The sequence below is a fragment of the Rhinolophus ferrumequinum genome, chromosome 14 (assembly GCF_004115265.2).
Source record: "Rhinolophus ferrumequinum isolate MPI-CBG mRhiFer1 chromosome 14, mRhiFer1_v1.p, whole genome shotgun sequence".
Taxonomy (NCBI): domain Eukaryota; kingdom Metazoa; phylum Chordata; class Mammalia; order Chiroptera; family Rhinolophidae; genus Rhinolophus; species Rhinolophus ferrumequinum.
The window spans coordinates 54,826,358-54,843,637 of NC_046297.1; positions in this window are offsets into that span (position 1 = coordinate 54,826,358).

Below are 17,280 nucleotides of genomic sequence, written 5' to 3' on the forward strand. Positions count from 1 at the left end.
ACCTAATATATGGGTGCTGTTGGGTTACATAGGATGTCCATCACAGGCTTCCTATTTTTCTCTAAGGGAAGGTCTTCACAGAGGAGGATTAAGAGAACTGTGTGAGGATACTTGGTAAGTAGTAAGGAATGAACTGAACATACTATAGAGGGGAGACTAGGTACAGAAACAAAAGTGATGGATGTGGATAACAAATGTGGATAAACAATTTATTTTTCATAGAGTTAGCTTTCATTATACCCAGTACATTATACTCCTTTTAGTGTATGTCACTGGCATTTAGTTCTTTTATGTAGCTTTTTAAAAAACCTAATATTATCATTTTTCTGTTTAAAAACCTTGGAAGGGTTTTCATTGCCTACAAGATAAAAATCTAAATCCATTAGATCTATGTGACCTGACCCCAACCTACTTCTCTAGTTCTATATCCCGTGTCACCTCTACATGATATTCTGTGCTCCAGCTGAAAAAAACTATCTTTTCCTGAAAAATTATATTTTTGACCCTGCATTCTCTTTCTGCATCGAATTCTCTTATTTCTTCCTCTCTTTCCTTCATTCTGTCCTTGGGACCATCCAACTAATCCTTCAAGTTTTGACTTGGTCTCATCTGTGCCACAGATGAAACTTTCCTTAACTTTCTCAGGATAATCAGATATGACTGAGTATAAAATGAACTTCCCTCTCAAAATCATCTTTCAAAACAGAGAAGTGGCACCTTAATCCTTTATGAAGTATCTTGTATTATAGGACTTCTTTCCATTTCTCCTTTGAATAACAATTTGTTTGGGGAAAATCGTATTAAACAGAAATGACTGCTATTGGTACTTAAAGATGTCCCTGATGAAAATGGTTAATAAAACTGGCAAATGCATGTTCATAGATTTTAAAATTTGTATTTTCCAATGTAATATCATACCTGAAAAACCATTACTGAGAATAAGTTTTTTTAACAATCACTTAAAATGTAATGTAGAAAATGGTTATAACGCGCAGATACGAACAGTGTAAAACACAGTGTAGCTAAATTAACGTCTTATTATAAATAGTTTTTATAATCCAGTCAACAAATTAAATAGTGGGAACTGTTCTTAACTTGTTCATCATCATCCTAACATTTTCTTAATTCAAGTTGGTCAGAAAACACTGTTTTGCTCTTTTCATTGTTTCTTTTTTTCTTATCTTCCTATCGTGAAAATGGGGGAATAATCTTACAGTTTGGGCACCCATATTGGGACATGGATGATACTTGCTCCCTTCTCTGTGCTATCCTGACAATGAGTTGACTCCATTGTATTATAATTATATTTTTTTTCCTGCCTGTCTTTCCCAAAGACTGTGAATGCTTTCAGCACAGGGTCACTTCCTTTACCATCTTTCTGTCCTGAACCTCTAAGCTAAAGCCTGGATCAGATAGTTTTTCATAGAAAGGGAAAATAAGTGGAATCTTAAAAAAATAGTTCATTAAGACTTAGTACAATATTAAAACTATATGCTTTTATTTCAATGTTTTGTAACATTGTGCAATCTAAAAAAAAGTAAACCTAAGTTTTATTACAACCATTTGCAATGAGTGCTCAGGAAAGTTTGCTAAATGAATGAGTGCATGAATTCTACCTTTTCTGAATCACATCATAGGTATTTGATTATAAAACACACTTTTTTTCATATTTTAACATTTCAGAAACCAGGGTGTGTCTTACATTTTATATAATAAGAGAGCAGTGCCTCATCATTTAAGTGGTAACTCCTTTTTTTTTTTTTTATGGCACATACAAAAGGGTATTTCTTACAAGAGGTGAGTGTCTACAGACAGCAAAAGCTATGACTTGTTTATCACTTTTTATGTAGGAGGCACAACAGTCTTTCTCCGTATGTGATGTGATTGTTATTTTATAGATGAGCTCCCTAAGGTGTAGAGAGAATGCAGAACTTGACTTAAGATTGCAGCTGGCACCACATGTTCTGCCTTTTGGAGGAAAGATTGCTTGACTCTTGAAAGGGGACTGAAGATAATATGAGAGTTTTTACTTCAGTTCTCTAGGTTTATGCTATGGTTATCATTTGTAGTACTTGTGAAGGACAATAACTGAATTTGTTATAATAATTCATCTAGGATAGCAACTATAAGTAACTTTTACAAGTAACATTTTCAAGCTATTTGTGTACTTGGTAAAAACATGTATTTCTAAATTATCATATTTTCATTTGGAAACTAAAAGAAGACAATTCCCTGCTAAATACCAGAGAGAAAAAACTAAGATAGATATCGCTTGGCTCCCTGATTTAACCCAGTTTTCAAAACAACTCCATTGCTATGAATTAAGACATTAAAGTCAATACAGTATCCCTCACCCGTACTCATAACTGTAGAAGCCTCCCCTAGATATGCCTTATCCCCATAGAAAAGAAACAACAGCAATATATATTAAGTGTAAACTTTTAGGTATCTTACTTTGAAGGTGACGCTAGAATGTTCTGTGACAATAGAAATGTTAAAGACTCTAGATCGCTTTATGTATGTGCATGTATATATGTATATGTGAGGGTTTACATTACATACATTTTTTTCATTCTATAAATTTTCATTGAGCATTACTATTATAAGCCAGGCTCTCTGTAGGTCTACATACATTCATAATAGAAAAAACAATGCAAAGTCCTTTCTCCATGAGTGCCCTTTGTCTAAAGGGGAAAAAAGAAAAACACATTAAAAAAACACATAATTGCAAATTATAGGAAAAAAAGATAGAAAAAAAGAAAAGGATGCTAAATGTGAAGTGTGAGAAATCTGGCCTCTCCTCGTATTATAGGAACCTGAAAATGTTCAACCTTTGAATTAAACTAAGTCGATGTTCAATGATTGTAACTGTGCTTAGTGGAAACAAACCAAAGTAAACCAAGTTGGGATCTCTTAGGGTGTAATTTAAGACGTAGGAGACATTTAATGTTGCAGTGAAGGTGATCATGAAGTAATCCCAGAGAGGGGAGACAGAGTTTTAATTTAAATACGCAGAAATGTAATCAGCAGAATGGATTGGGAGATAGACACAGTGACCAGAAAGGGCAAGAATTATCACCAAATGCTGTCTGGGAAAGAAAACTGTCTTGGATAAGGGAGCTTGAGGATTATAGTTTCCTTGACAAGGTTATCTCCATAATACAGGGTGAGAAAACTTAAAGCTGCCTTGGCTGAGAGAAACTTTTTAAGTTCACGTAACTCTCTGTTCAGCAGCCATATGAATATTGGCTTACCCTGAGGCTGTGGTTGTCAGCGAGGATGATGTGTTCTCCAGGAGATGTTTGACAGTGGTAGGAGACAGTTTGGTTGTCACAATTGAAGCAAGGGGGCCATTACTGGCATCTGGTGGGAAGAGGTCGGAAATGCTACAAATATGTCACAAGGCGTAGATAGGATAGGCCTCCACAACAAAGAATTATCTGACCCAAAATGTCAATAACACAATAACATAGAAGTTGAGAAATCCTGCTTGATTGTAAGAAGGACTCTCAGCACTAATAAATACGAGAGAGAGAGAGAGAGAGAGAGAGAGAGAGAGAGAGAGAGAGAGAGAGAGAGAGAGAATGAGAAGTACGCTGTACTTTCAATGTACAACTGCTCCTGCTGGGATTTCTCTAGAGCTGGATGGGAGTGGTCCCTGTCTGACAGTGAGCCAGAAGGCAAGAACCTCAGTCCTACAACCTCAGGGAACTGAATTGTGCCAAGGAGAATGAGTTTGGAAGCAGAATTCCCCCCAGAGCCTACAGAAACGAACTCAGCTTGACTGACACATGAGTTCAGAGTTGTGATACTCTGAGCAGGGAATCCAACAACACCATACCATATTTCTGACTCACAAAAATGTGAGCTAGTAAATAGGTATTGTTTTGAGCCACTAAGTTTGTGCTAAGTTGTGACACATTAATAGAAAACTAATACAATGTGTAAGCAGCTGATACATAGTCTGGCACATTCATATATCCATTTAGACAGAACGTTCCCCTTGTTAGAGTCAAGCTTGTGATGTTCATTAGTATTTTCCTAAGCATCCACATAGTAACAGAAACTTGGCAGCCTTCAGTAAATATCAGTGGACTCACTCATTTTTCTTGGCTTCATATTTTTTCCTTTATTGTCAAAGAACACATTGGAATTTTATGTGTACAAACATACGTATATTTGCACTATCTGTGAACTTGTTTAATGTGAACCTGAGTCAAAGAATTGAGGCCGAGTTGGTCGGGCCTAAAAATATAGGTTTCTTGTGAGATGATGTATGTTCAAAACCTCGGACAAAAGTGAATTAGTCATGGCAATCAGTAGCCTTATACACATAAATTTATATCTAATGTCATAGCTAATGACATAGCTACTGTCATAGTGAATGTCATAGCTCATGTTAAGTGTCAGCTTGGCTGGGTCACAGTGCTCAACTATTTGGTGAAACATTATTCTGGATTTTTTGTGAGAGTGCTTTTGGATGAGATTTACATCTAAATGTGTGACCTGAGTAAGCAGATTTGCCCTTCATAATGTGGGTGAGCCTCATCTAATCAGTGACAGTCTTGAATAGAACAAAGTGCACCTATTTTAAGCCTTAATTGAGTGCATTAGATTACATGACTATTATGAACTTCTAAAGATTTTATTATTTTCAATCTTAAAAAAAATACTTGTCAAAAATATATTAATTCTTTGCCAAATCCAAACTTTAGTTTCATGAAATGTGATAAATTAGCACATGCTAATTTATTTTTGCAAAACATTATTACAAATGTGAAATATACAATTTCATTATTTATGAATTGCAAGTGACTCCTTGGTCAGGCTCATTAGAAAAAGTAGCATTTGAAAAGGTGAATTAAAAGATAAAGGAATTCAAAAAGCAGAAAGAAATACAATTTTCATTTTTTCACTGTTTTATAGAGACAAATAATGCAAATGAAATAAGCAGTGTCTAGTATTGGAAAGAGGTTGAGAACTGAAGCTGATTTCTTGGTCTATCTTCTATCAATCAGGATGCTTTCAGCTATGGTAGCAAAACCTCTCTCTCAAGCTGGTTTAAACAATAGGATATTTATCATCTTACATAAGCAGAATTCTAGAGATAGAAAGAGCTTCATCACAGTTTCTGTTTATGAGTGTCATCAGGGAGAAATGTTATCATCATGGATCCAGGTTCTTTCCATCTCTCACCTCTGCCAGATTTAGTGTTTCAGCTTTACTCTCATGCCCGTTTCCTTTACATTTGCTAGATGGCTGTCCACAGGTCCATGTGTCACATCCACACTCAAAAATGCCCAGAGGAAAAAGAAAATAATTCCTTCTCTTGTCTCTTTTTTTAGGGGTGAGGAAACTCCATGGGAAGACCTCTGGCAGACCATGTGGGTCCTTAAGCTTTTCACGCTTTCCTTCTAGGAGCTTGCGTCTTTTCCTTCTTTCTTTCCTCTTCGTTCTTTCTTTCTTTCATTTTTCTTTCTTTCTTCTTTCTTTCTTTCTTTCTTTCTTTCTTTCTTTCTTTCTTTCTTTCGGATATGACCTCCAACTAGAATTTATTTTACTTTTTTCTCTTGTTTACTATTATTTTATATTAATTTCAGGTGTATAGCATAGTGGTTAGACATTTGTGTAATTTAAGAAGTGATCCCCCTCAATAGTCTAGTACCTATTGGCAGTATACATAGTTATTTCCATATTATTGACTATATTCCTTATGCTTTACTTTACATCTTTATGACTATTTTCATTTTCTTCTAAATTCAATGAAAAAGGTTGTATTAGGGGATTGATTATAGGCAGCTAGTCACTGAATTGGGTAGACCGGTTAGGAATCTGTTATCTAGGACAGAGATGATATGTTGGGACTAGGAGACAGGCATTAGATTTAAGCAGATGAAACACAAATACACAGAGGGTGCCAAGAAATGTATACACATTTTAAGAAATGAAAAACTATTAAAATTGTAATATGCAATATATACCGATAACAAAAGATGAATACAAGTCATGTTTGACTTCTGCAATTACAAGAGGTGCTCAAAGTGGTTCCCATCAGCATTCAGACACTTCTGATGATGGCGAACTAATGCTTGAGCAACATTGACCAAAGTGTCCACTTGTATACATATTTTTGGCACCCCGGTATTTCATGCGAAGAAACAAAAGGAATTCATGATTGTTTTCTTTGTAGGGATGTGGAAAGGGGAAACTTCAGGGCAGACCTCTTGCATGAGTGTCTTGGGGAGTGGAGAGGTCATTTACTGAGAAGGTTAACACTAGAGAAAGAGCCTTTGAGGGAAAGGAATGTTGAAGACCAAGGAGTTGGTTTTTAAACATGTTACATTTGAAATATGCAAGTAGGTATTTCAAGTAGGCTGTCATTTAAGCAGGTCTGAAGTTCCAGGGAGAAGTGCAAGCTAGAAATAAAAATGTGGAGTTTCTCTTTTATAGATGGTATTCAAAGAGATGGGAGTGGATGAAAGTAGCTAGGAAATACAAGGAGAATAAAGATAAAGAAGACTTAGGGCTGAAGCTTATGGAATACCAGATAGAGAAGTTGACGAAGGAAAGTGAATAGGGGACATCACAATTAGCATGTTGCAAATGCCAAAAGAAGAGAGTGTTTCACAGAGACATTGTTCAATATTAGAAAGAAATAAAGGAAGAAGGAGGTAACAAAGGAAGGAAGGAGAAAAGAAAAGTAGGAAGGAAAAAAGATAAATTGACTCCTACCTAAAATATAAAATATATGACTCCCACTGATACTATTTGAAGCAAAAAGAGTGTTCATTCATGAGAACGCGTGGCTAAAGTACAGAGATCTCCACTACACTGTCTTGGGACTGCCTTCATTTCTGCCCAACCTGGCACTACCTGAAACTGTAAAATATTTAGAAACTGATCATTAAATGCATTTTGAAAGCTCTTTTGTGCTGTCTGTCTGCTTGCCTTTTATCTGATCTCTGCACCCAGTTCTGCGTTGGAACATGCACTAGTCAGAATGTCCATTATTATCACAAATAATGAATTAGATGACTCATGAAGTCTGTGTCTTCAAAGTCAGACTTTCAGAACAAAAATAAAAATTTCCATCATCTGAATGTCTGACATTATGTGGACGATGCTCAAACCCAAGGAACGAGCAGCTAATGACAGGACTTTAGGTACGAGGCACCGAGTGGGGGAGGATATTATAACATAAGGTATGAAATCATTTCTCATAGACAATTGCCCACACTGTTTCCGGCTTGAATAAATATAGAGATAAAATAATGCGGATATAACTTATTTTTTTCTCAAAAGTAGATTATGCTTTTGGAATTTAAAAGAACAGATGAACTATACCAATGATGATGAAACGGAAATAGTTTTATGTGGATAAATTTGATAACTTGAACTTATTTGTCTTTGAATGCGGACATTTCCTTCTCCATGTCCAACTGTACTCTCACTGCCCCCAAGAGAAATAGGTCAAGTTTCAGATCTTTTTCCCCCAAGTCCAAGGAAGAGAAGTGGCTACACAGAATAGTCCACAATGCCAAAGGGAAGAGTTCTTCCTGTACCTAATGCTGGAATATAGTGAGTATGGTTTCCCTGAGGAAATGAGGAACAAAGTACACCTTAGATGTTAAGACCATGAGTTTTAGTGTCGGAACAAACCAGTTCAAATCTCAGCTCCATACCTACTAGTTGAATAAATCAGGATACCACTTAACCACTTAAAGCTTCATTTTCCCTCACCTGTAAAATGGTGATAATAGTATTATCAGTGACAACTTGAATATCTGTGAATTATTGTGAATATTAAATGTGTTCATGCATATAAAGCAGTTCGCATTAAATGAATGTTATTCTTACTGCAATCATCATGACTGACAACAGCTCCGTTATTGCTAAACCTAGGTCAAGTGGAGAGGAATCCTAAGTTGTTGACCTTGACAATCTCCAACCATTGCCCTTTCTGATTGTGTTTGCTTTCTGAAGCTGGGAGGTATCCAGCTACAGGTGCATCTCTTTCTCAATCCATCACTGCCCCCACGGCTGCTCAATTTCTTTCCTGAGTGTTGGCATCGGGAAAAAGAGTGCTGTTGAATTGTCTTCATTTCTAGTTTATGTGAGCCTCTCTGGCAAAACAAAAGGAATTCTAATAATCCAACCCAGACCACTGAAATTCCACATGGGGGTTTGGGGTCAAAACCTCAGCCAGGAATGAAGTTTTTGCTAGCTCCCCATAACCCTTGGGTTACTGAGGGGTGGGGGGTTCAAAGAAAAGTATTCAAAATGCGTACGTGTCCTTGCCTTCCTTCTCTCCATATAAATAACCATCACTTCTTTTCCTAACAAAGTTTGCAAGTGACGTCTTCCATTTATCTACCAGATGCATCACTGCATCTACTTGATCATCAACCTGGTGTCAAGTATGGGAAGTATTCCGTTGGTGCAAAAGTAATTGCGGGTTTTGCAATTATTTAGATCCGTTTAAACTGCAATTACTTTTGCACCAACCTAATATATGTTTCAGCTTGGTTAATAGTCTCATGTAGCCAGGCACGGTATAATTAGTTAGTGGACCGTCCATTTTGAAGAGAACAGTTGATGCATTTAATTTCTCTGCCCAAAACGTTAACTAATTTTATATATCATATTATTTCAAACTTTTTAAAGCCTGATGATTTGATTATACTAGATCACTTGAGCCTTGAAACCACCTTGTGAAGTAGTAGGTGTTATTTTCATTTCTACTCATGACACTGATGGTTTGAAAGATTAACAGATTTTCCAAGAAAACACATGTGACATTAGATTGGTGCAAAAGTAATTGCGGTTTAAAAGGTTAAAAATAATTGCAATATCCACAATTAAGTTTGCACCAATGTAATAGATGAAACTGTCGATTGAACTCACGTGATTTTATTGCAAGGTCAAAATGCTTTCTACACTAAACTTTAAGGTGTTTGTCCCACAGGAATAGGAATAGGATGGGGCCCCAGTACTTTTTAAAAAGACTTAAACTCCTTCCTACAGCTTGAAATGTCCTATGCAATCTGTCCTACCAGGCTCTCTGTCCTCACTCAGTCCAGGCTACTTCTCAGTCACAGTAGCCATGCTGTTTATTGAATATCCAATACTCATTCCCACCTCCGGGCTGTAGCACTTAGTTCCAGTTACCTATTGCTGTACTACAAACTACCTCCAAAGTTGGTGGTACAAAACAACCATTTTTTTATGTTCTTGGGCTCTGCAGATCATAAATTTGTACAGGACAGAGCAAGAGAGCTTGTTTATGGTCCACGGTATATGGGTGACCAGCTGGAAAGACTCAAAGGCTGGGGGTGACTCTGGTATCATCTGGAGGTATCTCTACGTACATGTCTGGAGGTTGAAGCTGGCTATTGGCTGGGGACTCCTTTGTGGCTTTTGGCTAGAACACCTGCTATTTTTTTCCATGAGGCCTGGGTTTCCTCACAGTGTGGTAACTGGGTAATAAAAGCAAACATCCCAAGAGAATTGGAGGGACTTGCATAGCAATTTTATGACCTAGTCTCAAAAGTCACAGAACATCACTTCTCCCAGACTTCATTGGTCCACGCAGTCACAAAGGTTTGCTCAGGTTCAAGGAAGAAGCATCAGTGGCACGTTATCAGTAGAGCATATTGGGTGGGGTATATTGTCTTGGCCATCTTTGGAAAATATGGTCTGCTGCATACTTGCTACTTGCTTTGTCTAAATATTTTCTTCTGTTCTTCATGTTACTGGCTCTTTCAAGTGATTCCAGTCATTTAATAGGCACAAATATCACCACCCATGAAAACTGTATCTAAAATAGTATCCTCATCTCTCAACTTTTTAAAATCCTTGCTTAATATATCACATATCCTATCTGACTTTCTTTCTTTCTTTCTTTCTTTCTTTCTTCTTTCTTTCTTCTTTCTCTTCTTTCTTTCTTTCTTCTCTTCTCGCTCTCTCTCTCTCTCTCTCTCCCTCTCTCTCTCTCTCTCTCTCTCTCTCTCTCTCTCTCTCTCTCTCTCTTTCCTTTCCTTCTTTCTTTCTTTCTTTCTTTCTTTCTTCTTTCTTCTTTCTTTCTTTCTTTCTTCTTTCTTTCTTTCTTCTTTCTTTCATTTCTTTCTTTCTTTTTTATCCATCTTTCTATCATCGATCAATCTATCTATACATACTTATTTATTCAGCTATCTGTTGACCACAATATTCTAGGACACAGGATAATGCCTAGCACAAAGAGAGAAGATGTTCAATAAATATTTGGTGAATAAATGCTGAATGAATTCATTGATATGAATGAGGTTATCAAATCATTTTGATTTGGAACTAGAGGGACATAAACCAGCAACAAAACCACTGAGAACTTGGGTGAGATAAGCGCTGAGAAGGAAGGCTGCAAGGGCTGGTGGAAAGGGATGAGAAAACCAAACCTGCTAACTTCATGGTTTTTCCTGGCTCAACTCTGACTCTCAAAAATTCCCAAATCAGGGTATTCTATGGAGGTTTTAAAAGCCTTTTCAAAATATGCAGAATGTAAGAAACATGCTATGATACATCGTTCTATTGTTAAACTTGTTGTTAACTCAGTTTTCATGTACTGAGTCTTCCTTTAACCTCTAAATTTCATTGCACTAATTACTCTCTGAAATGTTTTCTTCCCTTGATTTGTTCTATTTTAAGACTACAGATGATAAAACCAGAATTAGAAAACGTCACCTCAATTTGCCTGACATGGTATCAAGAGTTGAGGTCTGTGCAAGGATCTTCAAACTGTTCTCAATAAATTGCTAATGTTTGTGGTATCAATTTAGAGCAAGCAGTAGTTAAAAAGAAGACCTGTTCTCTTCACATAGCAAAGTTATCTTCCTATTTAACAACTAGGTTCAGATTTCCCTCTAAGTCATTCACATAGATTTAAATCTAAATGATAACGCCTAAATTATCTGTTTCCAATTCAGACTTCTTTTAAAAGGCAAGATTTTAGATATCAAATAGTTACTAGATATTTTCACTTTGATGACCACCGGAGCCTGACATCTCTAAAATTTATTTTATCAATGGACCCTGATATCCTCTCTCTTAGTGAATGGACCCTCCATAATAAGCAGATTTTCATGAAGCTAATGAAACCTAAACCTCTAGATTCCATACTTGCATAGGTTTCTTCTAATGTTCTAATCTTGTATTCTCAAATTATTTTTCATAATTAAGATATATGTCCATTTTTCTATATCAATAAAAGGTGAGCATTCTTTTTTAAGCATATAGTATAGTTTTATTATCATAACCTAAGTTGGCTTTAATAGTAAACTGGTTCTGCTGAATAACATTGCCCTAAGCAGAGGACTATGGGTCACTATTTTTAAATAAAACCTATCATTTTTAGAAATATTTTACAACTTTCAATTTTTCTGTTACTAATAAGTCCATTGAGTGCTTCACTTACACAGTTAATTCAATGTCAAGTGTACATATGGAAGTATGTTATTTAAATCTAAGTGTTCCATAGGTGCTTTAGTAATATATTTATGGACTTAGGCGAGTGATGAACACATCATCTTTTAAATTTTCAGATTATAGTTCTGGTCATGTCATATGAAATAAAATTTGTGTGTGGGAACCATACGTGAGTATTTCTTCAGCCTTGTATTGATTTTACCCATATTATGCCTTTGCTTATTTCTGGATAGAAAAGGAGTTTCCTTATATCCATCTACTGTCCTAGTTAAGCTTTATATATTCTCAAAGGTTTTCAGCATCACCTACAGTTTGGCTTAGAGCTTTAATCTGAAACTGAACAAACCAAATGGTTGTCCTGTAGATACTTGTCAGAGAGCATAATTCTAACTTCACTGCTGTCCAATCTGGCAATGGCTTGGATGAGAGAACTCATATTTCTAGAGAAATTCATGAAGTTTTAAAAATAAATTCATGAAGACTTCTCAAAGCTATTCTTAGATTATGCCAGCTAATAGAGAACTGAGTACATAGCACATCATTCACATCTTATTAGGTTTGCTTTTGTATGATTATTTTTGTTTTAAATTTAAAGCATTATTAGGAGTACTTCTATAAAAATCCTTGCTTGGTTAACTCTAAGGATGCATGAAAATGTTGCTTGCTTAATTAGACTGAGAGTTATCTGGATTCTCTCCCTTCCTTGCAACGTGGCGAATTTGATAGTTCAGTTTACTATTCTCCTTTGAGGGAATGATTGCGGTTGAAAATGTCTTCTCTATAAACTAAAGATGGGGACCTCATGGATCTAGTCTATGCTAGTCTACTTTCACACAGCTTTCTCTCACTTTTGGAGGGAGAATACTCAATTTTCACTGCTTATAGACTCTTATCCATTCATTCACCGTATTCAGGAAATACTTATTGAGTCCCCCTAGATGTTTGTCTTCTCATGTCATGGGAAGATATAGCAGTGACAAAAATCCCTACACCCATGGATCTTGTATCAAACAAAAGGTAAGATTGTTCCAGACTTCCTTTATATAATAGACTCTTTAGTAGATATCCATTTAAATCTTAGTACCAGGACAATCCTGAACAATTTATGTATCTTATGGCTATAATAAATCATTGGCTCATAGGAAGTCTAGAGGCAAACTTGACTACCTTAGATGTTTATAAATGCATGGGAAGCGTTTTGTGTTCTACTTCTTTCGGGTTCTATTTCGTGCCCCTGCCTTTATTTTTTCTTTGCCTTATTCCTAGAACCACTTACTAGTTTGTTATGTTACTGTGCTGTATGCCTTTTTAAGAGTCTAAAATCTCTTTTAAGAGCAACATTGAATATAAAACATAAAAGCATACAAATAAATAAAAATGCTTATCTCTTTATGCACCACCCCACCACCATTTTCCTCTTTCAGATCCACCTTCCCAGAAGCAACTTCCTAAAGAGCCACTTCCATGATATCATACACTCTCTTATAACCTTTGGTGCCTCCCCAGATAGGTCCCTCATTATCTGCCCCTGCTAAGCAACCTAATTTCCGATATTTTCCTTCCGACAGTGTAAGTCCCTACTCTACTGATTCACAAAACTAGTATTTTGCTCTCTGCACTCCGGAGCCTTTGCGTTTGCCGTTTTCTGTTTTCTTTGTTTAAAAAGCTCATCCGCTCCACACCCTCTCATCTGGCTTGCGCCCATTCAACCAGTGTCATCTTCTCTGGGAAGCCTTCCCCGCTGCCTCAGGCTTGGTTGTGTGCCCCTCCCTTGGGTTGCCATAGTACCATCTGCTGACTTCTACCCTGTACTTATCTCACCATATTATAAGTGTTAATTTGCCTGTTCTTGCCGGTCTCTAGACTGTGACCTTCTTCAGGGAGGGGACTCTATTTCATCTGCATGTCCTGGGGCCTAGCACAGTGCCCCATAGACGTTGTTCCATGCAGCTTTGTTGCATGACTCAGTGAAAGAGGCAGGGATTTCCAAAGAGTGCCAAGACGACTGGTTTCTTTACTTAAGTGATTCTTATTTCCCTGCAGGTTTAAAATGGCCTCTGACTTGCCTGTGTCTTTTCAGTCAATGACTGGATGAATACAGGTTTTCCTTATAGTCTCACCTTTGGAAAGCTGTTTTTCAAAAAGACAAAAGAGGACCCCAAAGAGAAGACAGACATGTCTTTATAAGTCTGCTATTTTCTCAGATTATGATTACATTGATTAGCACTATGCCTAGTGCACAACAGATGCTCCCTAAATACTGGTGTAAATAAAAATTGATGAAATAAATGGCTCACTGAATGAATGAATGTAGAAGTTTTGCCTACATGGTATAGCTGGTTTTATAGTAAGAGAAAAAGTTTGTTATCTGGTGCTGGGAAACCCTGCTCTGTTCCCTTTGTCCCATGTCATCATTAATGATCGAAGCGTTTGGGTTAAGGATAAAGAATACAGACTACAGGAATGGCATAATACCAAATGACCTTAGTCAATACAATTACCTGACTGTTCTGTTTGTGAGTACAGGGCAACTCCCATTAATTGCAGTGCCATGGGGGAATGGAGGCAGGGTTGAGAAATGGGGAGAATAAGTCTGAAATAGGACAAACACAGGGACAGTGGCGTCTAACCACTGAACCAAACTTTACCACTTTTGCCTAAAACAGGTTCTGCTAACACAGTATATCACTATTCTCTTTGCACTCTTCCTATATCCTTTCTTTTAACAATATTTACTAAGGACTTGCCCTATGCCAACTACCTTGGAGATGCAAGGGGTGGCATAGAGAGGCAAATAAACACCACTATTTCTTCATAGAGCTTGCAGCCTAGCATGAAAGATGGATAATACAATAGGTAATAACACAAATTGTAATGAATGCTATCAAAGGGGGAAGTTCAGAAATGTTGGAACATACAAGAAATATCTAACTTGGTTTCTAAACCTTCTTTGATCCGGTGGGTGGCTGTTCAAGGTTTTGTACTGAGGTAGTAGTAGTGGTTTAAATAAGGGGTCCTTGAAAATGTTCTTGTGTCTTTGTAGAGGATTGGAGCTATGTAAACAACTCTTCTAATAACCGAAATGTGCTGGCTCCCCTACAATTTCCTCAAGATCTGTCTAGACTCAACCACTGTTCATTGACTGAGAGTATGTCAAAATCCCTCATGTAATTAAAATGCTTGGCTTGAACACATCAAAATATTTGATCTCAGGAAATCCCCAAATACTATATTTTCCCTTTTTAGAGGTGAGAATAAGGGCAGATTTATATGCATGTATAAAATCCATTTTTGAATTATCTATTCTATTTAGTTACCTGAAAACACCATGACCAAAATGTAAATAGTGCTCTCAGCACTTACCAAACCAACCAAGAATACTAAAATTGAATGGGCGCTTTTGAAAACTTCAACATAATTGAAGTAATTTTTGGAAGCTTGATAAAAAGGATATTAGTTTAAGGCTTTTCGTGAATAGGATGTGGGCATGTAAAAACAGGTTTATCAAGATTCTGAAACTTGTTTTTTTTTTTGTTTTTTTGTTTTTGTTTTTTTCTTTTTTGAAAACATAATCAGTCTAGAACAAAGTGACATGCCAGCTGAATAGAGTAAGCATAAATTTTTGCTTTGGTTACTAAATTATTATCTTGTCAATGACTGTTATATATCTTCCTATAAACTATGCGTTTAAATACAGTATCAACTAAATGGGTCACATAAGCATTTGACTTTCTTGTACGCATTGTCTATGTAACAGCTGAAGGAATTGTCTGCTTTGATAAATTAAGTCAATTGCTGATATTAAAAAATTAATAAGTCAATAAGTAACTAAATTAATGAAGATAAAATTATTTATATAGCAGTGCTATCAAGAAACCTACCTGTTTGACTAAAACTTTACTTTTCAGACGATGGAATGCTGGAGTGGAGATGGAAAGCAATTGCCTGGATTTTAGCAAAGCCATCATGGAAAGGAGAATACATTCCTTACCTACTGCTTATCAACTATTTTGTATGAAGAGATTTAATAAGTACAAAATGTTTATAGAACTGAAATTCCACAATATGAATGGTACAGAGAAGTTGTAGGATCATTTGCTTACTATCTAGCTGGTCAGAGAAAATACATAAAAGTGCATAACAATCTAATTAATAAAATCAGGTTAAAAAAAATGATCAATTCCAATTGAGTAGTAGGGCCAGTTAGTACTGGTTAAGTTCAGAAAATGGAAAAAGAGATTTGGTTCAGGTTACTCAGGATTTGAAGAATACATAAGAGAGGGAGATGGCATTTTGAGTAGGATAGCAGTGCTAAAATAATGCTAATATGTTTGAGGGATGGAGGGTACTTAGTTAAACTGGAGAAGGTATTTTGTTTTTGAGAGTAATGGAAAAATGCCAGAAGGAATTATAGGTTGATTTCAGGCTACAGACATTAATTTTCCTTCCCATATATTAAAAGGCAGTGATCTACTTAGAGGCCAGCCACTGGGTAAGATATTGACCTAGCAACTTCAAATCCTGTTTGGAAACATGTTGGTTATAAGCAACTTATATATACTTATTATATATGAAAAAATATCTAATAATCCTGATTCTTCCAAAGACATTTCAATTTTAGAAAACATTAATGTTGTTGACATTTATCAAAAGAGTACGATTTCCTGGGCTCTCTGCATCATATGCTTTACATACTTTATTTCAACGAATCTTCACATCCAAGACGCGTTATCTTGCTTAACTCTCAAAACAAGCCTGTGAGATAGGAGGTATCATCATCCTCATGTAACCGATGAAGAAATGAGTTCCTACAACTCATCAAAAGCATAGATCAAGGGCTTGGGGCTGCTCAAGCGTGCTTCCAAAGCCCATATTGGAACCACAATGCTAGTTTCAAATATAAACACTGTATAGAAAATAAATTGCCCCAACCCCAGGCCAGTACTGAGCACTGTATCGATTCTTCGAAATGATCTCTCTGTTTGAATCAATTATTCCAAGGTGACCTATTTTCATTGTACAAAACCAGGTTATCAAATTTCAGAGAACAAAATAACTAATGATATACAAAGACACTAAATGGGAAATGGCAATGTTGGTTTTTCAATGGCAATGGGTGGAGTTGATCTTATAATTTGAGAGGTCTCAAAAATTGTTAGAGGGAATGTGAAACGATTCCCTCAGTCTTTCCCAAACTGCTTCCTATGGGTTCTAGTCTATTGGTTAGGAGGATGAGCCTGGGAGCCAAACAGACATGGTTCCCCCAGCTTTGCTCTCCTCACGAGGTGACCGTGGGAGAACTTTTTTCACTTCCTGTGTTCTGTCTCAGGTTCTTCTTCTGTAGAACGGGGATAATAAAATCACCTTCGGAGCACTGGTGTGAGAATGAAATGTAAAAATGCATAGAAACTACGTTGTGCAGTGCTTAGCACAGAATTTATGTTCAATAATGTAGTGATTATTAGTCATTTTGGGCAAACCAGCATTGTTCCTAAAAAGAAATAACTGTTCAAAGTGAATAATGAAATCAGAATGGATTTCCTGTTCTCTGCCTTTTTAAGCTTTTCATCAAAGGCAAAACAATGCAGCCGAGTCTTGGAGAACAGGCCCAAGTTTGAAGCCTCTTTCTCTGATTAATGCAGTGCATTGAGCACAAGCAAATAATCTGAAGAACGTTAAATTCATGCATGGCTTCACTTAAACCGACGCCGTCAAGGATCTTCACAGGCTCTGTGAAGCTGAAGAATTCCAGGGACCTGGTTAACCTGAGAACTTAACCGAAAATAAATTTAGAACCAAAGTGTCATCAAGGAATACGTTAAG